The 7,460-nt window shown below is 43.8% G+C and overlaps 1 pseudogene; it reads right to left on the bottom strand.

The window, feature by feature from the left end:
- Positions 1-6,081: 6,081 nt before the first annotated feature.
- On the bottom strand, positions 6,082-6,518 carry LOC130872902 (ubiquitin-conjugating enzyme E2 variant 2-like; annotated as a pseudogene).
- Between the last annotated feature and the right edge of the window lie 942 nt (positions 6,519-7,460).

Here is a 7,460-nt window from a genome sequence, read left to right as displayed (position 1 = left end):
ATCAGGGAAGTCCGAGAGACTCCTAAAACAATACAGGACATTGTTGCCCTGGGCTGCCTCCCAGAGGTTGAAGTTAAGTCCTACTGCTGAAGACACCACACATTTTGGACAGGACTTAGTGGATCCACGCTGGATCGAAGGAACTGGAAGACACTATGCAAACTTCTGAGGGAGTGAAGCAACCGATTGTCCTATCTGCTATGATCCCTGGGAACCACAATAACGGCCTCTTGGCATGCTATCCCTAAGAGTGGAATAGTGCCACAGCCAGCATCGTGGAACAAGGATGAAAACTGGCGTGGTTAAAGGATTCCCTTCACTGAAGAGAAAGAGGCTAATGAGAATTCAAGGACAGCCTGCATCAGATCTAGACACTTCTAATGACCAGCACTGAAGACCAGACCCAGAACCAGGACAGTCAGCTGAAATAAACGGTTTGCTGGGAAAAGCTTCTGAAACTGCCCATCATGTCGAATTTGCTTCTCAGCTCCAGGAGTTCAAATGGTTTGAGACATGGTGGTCACACATACATGGACGTGAAGCACTGCACATGTTGTGTGAAGGCAGCGGGGGGGGGGAGTTTATGAAAGCCCCAGATACCCTGCTGGTGGGGGAAGAAAACTGTCACTGCAGATGAACTCTTCCCAGTCCGGAAATGAATCCCTCCCTGCAAGGCCTTTGCAACTGAAGTCTTTGCATGTGAGGCAATGGGCAGGCTACAGATCGAGACTTTGATCTGACACCGTGAGGACACTCAGCCTCTGTGCATATCAATTAGCACCTGTGGCCAGAAAGGGTAGACGGCCCAGCTCCTCCTCCAAGACACCCTCTTAAAATGCTGTGCAAACAAAACAAAAGGGCTTCTTGGAGAATGACAATCCTTTCCAGATTTTGTTTCCTATGGGTAATGTCTCCACATATCCTTTTGTTGGGGATTTTAATCCCCATGCCAAAGTGGTGTTTCTTTTTTAAAAACCACTTCTTTGATCCAAGCAAAGGATCAAGAAATCATGGGAGCTTTTAAGGCCTACTAGCTGCTCTGCTGGGGCTGTGGTTACAACTGAGCAAGACACTGATACCATTCTAGAAAAGTTACAACATCTCTGACCACATCAAGAACCTCGCATGGGCTTGGCATGATGTCACTAAGGAGTGTATAAGTGTCATCTGGAAGAGAACACTCAGAAGTTCGCCTGAGCAGAGATTTGCCATGGGTGAGGTGGCTGCCAAAACAAGCAAGCTGTGTCTATGATGGCAAACTTTACACCAGGCACAGCTAGGATGCTGCGGAAGAGCTGAGCTGTGACAAAAAGTTAAGGGAGGAAGGGCTGATTCTGTCTAATGGTGAGAGGGGAGACATCATCGCAGTGAGGGAGGCCTGGTGATGGGAGCCTGAGTCACTTGCTCATATCTTGGAAGACTGGGAAGCAGAGTTCAGGCTGGAACTGTAATATGCTGTTGGATCCTCAAAACATGCCCTCTAGAGAGGCACCTGCTCCACCGAGTCTTCCCTTTCACTTCCTAAAACTGTGCCTGCCACTAGCTCAGGACCAAATGCTCAAACACATAAGCACACAGGGGACATTATAGCAAGTTCCTAGAGGTGGTCTCGGTGGCAAATGAGAACTGTTAAGTCCTGGAACCTGGATGCACAGCTACAGGAGAACTAAAAGAAAAGACAATGTAGAGGAGTGATTCTCAACCTGTGGGTCACGAACTTCCACTAGGGTAGCATATCATACATTTATGCTATGATATATAATTATATTTATCATATATTATAGTAATGAAGCAGCAACAAAAATAATTTTAAGGTTGAGGAACTGGGTTAAAGGGTCGTAGTATTAGGAAGGTTCATAAGAACCACTGCTGTAGAGCAAGGGGTTCCAAGCAAATTCACAATGCAGACCTCAACCATCTGCTTAAAATTTAAACATGGCCCCCAACTGTGAGGGAGTTAATGCAAAGACGTGTTCATGGTACATTATCTATTAAAAAACAAATTCATGATGTTAAAAAAAAAAGCCAAGCAAATCCATGGAGTTTACGGTTAAAGAACGATTACAGCAGGAGATTACAGTTCCGTATTAGCACTCCGGCAGGTCTTCCTGCAGGACAAGATGCAGACGTGGAAGACAGCGAAATTGATGAACCTGACTTAGTGTTGACAAACAAATGTTTGTCTTAGTCTTTAACCAAAAAGTTTAAATGATAGGGAAAGGTAATTTAGAATTAGACAGTTATATAATAAGGGCACAAACAATGTTTTTATAGATTTATGGTTTTGTGTTTTAAGGTGTTATTACAAAAGAGTTCAAAAGTTAAAAGGAAATAAAATTAAAATTTTGTTGAGTGTGGGAACACTCCCAGCACACAGGAAGTGGAGGCACAAGGATTACAAATTCCAGGTAATCTGGGCTATGTAGCAAGACCCTGTTCTATAGCGGGCTTTCTTGGACCACTAGCCCCCGAACCGTGACACGGAGACTTATTATCAATTATGAATGCTCGGCCTTGGCTTTAGGCTTGTTTCTCACTAGTTTTTTTTCTTTAATTTAAAGAAACCCATTTCTATTCATCTATGTGTTGACCTGAGGCTCGTTTACCTCTTCTCTGTCCTGTTCATCCTGCTTTCCTGCTTCCCCCACTTCTGGGTGACTGGGTCCTGGCTGGTCGGGCACCAGCTGGCCAGCTCCCCTTTTCTCTCTGCCCGCCAGCCCCACCTATCCCTCCTCTGCCTAGCTACTGACAATCCGGCTTTTTATTAGACCAATCAGGTGCCTTAGGCAGGAAAAGTCAAACAGCAACACACCTACACATAGTTAAACAAACTCAGCAAAAACAAAAGCAACACACCTTTACATAGTTAAAGAAATGCAACATATCTTTACATAAACAATTATTCTGCAACAGAACCAAATGTAACACATCTTTACTTAAATAAATATTCGATTCCATGACACTGTTCCAAAGAAACAAACTAACAAGCAGCACAGCCTAAGTGCGGACTGTGTTAATCTATGGCAGTGCACAGTAATGTCATAGACCTTCCCACTCTGTCATTGCTCACCCACTGGCTTTTCCAAAGGAACACCTGTCCTGCAGGTTCCATGCATGCTAACTACTCCATACAAGCACACTGCAGCATTTAAAAATCTTTCCTACTGAACTCTACTGTGCCTTCTCTGTGTTTAGATGCACACGCGTTTACCACTGTATGGCAGTTTGAGTACTATGTCTGTGCAGGTTTGTGGCTCAGGAGCATTAGACTACACCACGGAGAGAGGGCCTTGGCATATAGGAGGCTCCCATACGGGTTTATGCAAGTGCAGCCCGGGGTGCGCCCACGAGCATGAGGTCGCCTAATGATGCACTTCTCAGAAAGCATCTCAGTCAGCACATCATGCATTGCCAGAGCTGAGGGGGGTGCTGGTTTCTTACACTGGTTTGTGGGTATGGTCTGCCACCTAATGTCCATACGTGATCCTTGCATGTCTGCATTCATGAAAACTTGAAAAATAATTCAAATGTAAACAGGCTTTGCTTTTCCTTTAACACAGGCTTTTTTTTTTTTTTTGGTTTGTTGTTTTATCCATATCCGTCCACCCCCACCACACACACAGCCCATCACTGTGTGCCCACAGCTCTATGTTGCCATGCCTCCCATGCCCCCCTGCAGTGTGCTTGTTTTCCTTCTACTTTATCTAAAGGGTGACTTCTTTCACAAACCATCAAAATCCCTACTGTGGACTTTACATCTCTCTTTAAATACTCACGTTGGGCAAAACTGGAGCAGACTATGACATAATAATCAATTTACCACTGTTTGTGTGTAGTAAGTACTGTTCTGACTAGGGGGAAAGTTGCAATCTTTGGCAATGAGGGATCGTTTTGAGGATTCTTCCTACTGTTTTTTGTTCAAATACCCTTTTCTCTTGAATAGTGGTTTTCCCTCAATTTCGCCGTGGTTCTTACTTAGACTTCTGTGACTGGGATCAGAGCAGCTTGGAGAGAAAAAGGTTCATTTTGCCTTACAGCTTACAGGAAGGGAGAGGCTCACACCAGAAAAACATCTTACATCTTACCATCCATGATGAAAGGAAGTCAGAGCAGGAACCTGCAAGCAGGAACTGAAGCAGAAGCCACACTTTTTGCTGACACACTCTTGGTGACTGGTTCAGTCTGCTTTTTGATAGTTCCTAGGACCCACTGCCCAGGGACAGTGTGACTCACAACAGGCACACCCTTCCATAGCTATCACCAATTAAGAAGATGCCCCACAGGCTTACCCACAGGCCAATCTGATGGAAGGGAAGCATTTATCCCTCAAGATTCCCGCTTCTCAGGTGACAGCAGCTGTATCAAACTGACCAAAACAAAACAGAACACTAACTGGGACACCGTGGCTTCAACTTGAATTTTTTAAAATGCAGATTTGATGAGTGAGTGCACACATGCATGTACGGCATGATAGCTCGTCTGATATGAGACGCAGGTTTGTGCTTCTGCTGTTTGCAGGCTCCAGAAGCATTTAGTAGGCTATTGCTACACTCCTGTAATGCAGGAAGTGCCTTCAGAGCAGCTGCGGTGTAACAAACGCCATTCTAAGTGCTTTGTGAGTATGAGTGCACACACATCGGAAACGGACACTACCTCTAGTGCTTCGTGAGTATGAGTGAGCACATGGGAAACAGACACTACCTCCAGCTTTGTTTCTCAGAGGCCTGGGCACAGTTTTAATAGTACGACCAAATGCCACATTCTCAAAGGGCTGGTTTATGAGAGAAATGGAATTCAAATTCACGCAATCTGGTTCTGAAGTTCAAAGTCTACCGAGGTGCTGTAGCCCAGTGAAGCTGTGTGCTCCTGAACCTCCTGGAAAGCTTGTTAGGACAGACTGCTGGCAGTCACAGACCCTGACTCAGCAGATCTACAGAAAGCCAGGCATCAGCCATTCAGGGAGCGCCCAGCTGATGCTGATTCTGAGGCCTCGAAGAGCATTTGAGAAGGCAACTAAGTGCACCTGAGAGAGGCTGGCTTCTCCAGGCTTCTCCCTCCACTCTGAGACAGGGACCCATGGAATGCAGGCTGACAACAGACTCCCCAAGTGCTCGTATTAGAGGGCTGTACCATCACACTTGACTCTTGTTACCCGAACTTTTGATGTAAATCGTGAAATGTGAGGCCTTCTGAGTTTGAGGTGAAGTGTGCCATGTTGTGTTTCCTTACTCTTTGACTGTACAAACTCATGCCTCGATTCTGATCATAACCTCCATATGAAATGACACTATGATGGCACTTTGATTGGGACTTTCTATTTGTCTCTTAATCATTTACCCACCCCCTCTTTTTTTTTTGAGGACACATTCCGCATTTTATTTACATTTAAGACTAACTTTGATCTGAAATCACATATCCATACACCTATTTCCTTTTCGTTGCTTCACTTAAAACCTCTAAGCATGTTTTATTAAACAAAGACTGTAAACAAATATTTATCATGTCTGTTACATGGAACAAATGGGAACAGCTTTTAACAGAGATTCATCAATACCCCAAACATCTTTTTATTATAAATACAGGTATCAAAACAATCCTGAAGCTATTTTGATGCTATAGTAGTCAGCACCCACACCCGCACCACTTCGAGTTAACACAACTGTGACTACTCATTATACCTGCTACTTTAAACAGTTCTGTAGTCTAAGCATGGATAAGGCATGCCATTTCTGCTCTTCTTGAGACTTTATTGTTCAGAAAGACAAAGGTTTCCACTGCCACCTGACACTCCTTTGCCGTGCTTTTGTCTTGAAAACCTGAATTCAATTTTGAATACTTCAGGCTCATGTCTACATGACAGTGCTCTAAGAAGGGAAAGAAGAATTGTGCCGCACTTCTCCTGTTACCTGAAAACATAATAGCTGTACATATATTAAATATATTCTTACAGCTGTCCAGGTCATGTTTACCAGCTGGAATTCTTTTACTTAATGTGTGGGTATTTTGCCTGGTGATATTTAATCAAGACATTAACATGAGTAGAAGGCTGTTGATTTAAGACAAGTTTGGGATCCACTAAACTCAGTTGTTGAACGTTTGTCCTTCTGGTGGTTGTGGAAGCTTCATGTTTTCTTTGGACATCATTAGACGTCTTAGCTCTTGGAGGACAACTTTAATGCTATAGGAATTTTGCCATTTTGCTAATACTGGTATGCTTCGTGCATCCACCATTCCCCTGGAATTATTGATTCCATTCATATTAATTTTTGTTACAAATCTAATGGATGGAGGAGCTTCTGGGTATTTAGATCCACATTCTACCTTCAGACTATATATTCTGTTTTCATAGTTTGTCCTTGGTGGCCCAATGATCATGCCTGTCCACCTTGTGAGTGTCATGTCTTCGTCATCTTCAAGGGCCAGCTAACCGTACCATCACCTACTCCTTTCTGTCCTTCTTCAAGTTCTTCCAACAAGCGAAAATTCCGAGGAACTTTAACTCCCGTGGAGACCGCCATCTTCTCCTGCTACCACTTACCCACCCCTTTCACTTCTACCTAAGCAACTAAGAAAGAAGAATATTCTGAAACAGGGCCATGCTTCATGCTAACCATGAGAAACGGGCAGCCCACATTTGATCCTGGAGCCCACATGATGGAAGATGAGAATCAGCTCTCACAATTTGTCCTCTGACTTCCACAGACATGCTGCAGTATGTACATCCATAATGCCACATGCAATAATAATAAATAAAACAATTTGATATTTTACCATGCAGCTAAGTAACTCCACAATTAGTTTTTAATATCTACACCCAGAAAATAAAACATATTGGTGCTTGGAGATGACTCAGTTGGTAAAGGAATTGCCTTGTAAATGTGAAGTCTCAAGTTCAGATCCTGGGACCCAGGTAAAGCTGGACATGGTGACATGCATATTTGTAATGCCAGAGCTCTTATGCGGAGATGGAGGAGGGGCAGGAGACTCTTCAGAAGCTTGTAGGCCACCTAGCCGGGCCTATGCAGTTCCAAACAACATGGCAGATCAAGAGGGACATCTGAGGTTATCACCTGCTCTCCTCATACACACACTGTGGGGTGCACATACCCTGAACTCACTCACATACATACATAACTGTGTGATGGTATATGTAATATATAGCACACATATAAAATACATTGGATGACAGACTGCAAAGCTAAAATAATTGCGGGAACAGTCTACTAAGACGAATGAGAAAAGGGTCTGGAGTAGATTTCGCAAAGGGATTTGAAATGACCCTGTGCCAGGATGCTCATCTCAGCTTTGAGAGTCAGAGAAACAAACCAGAAGCCACCCAAAGGTCCTTCAGCAGGAAAGAGGTTAGATTTGGTTCATATGCAATATTCGGCCTTCATAAATAATGAACAAGTTATTTATGTGGTAGAGTTTTTGGGGTCGCTTATGTACACTATCATATC

The sequence above is a fragment of the Chionomys nivalis genome, chromosome 4, assembly GCF_950005125.1.
Source record: "Chionomys nivalis chromosome 4, mChiNiv1.1, whole genome shotgun sequence".
Classification (NCBI taxonomy): Eukaryota; Metazoa; Chordata; class Mammalia; order Rodentia; family Cricetidae; genus Chionomys; species Chionomys nivalis.
The sequence above is the reverse complement of the archived record's forward strand: the minus strand, read 5'-3'. Positions and strand labels throughout refer to the sequence as shown.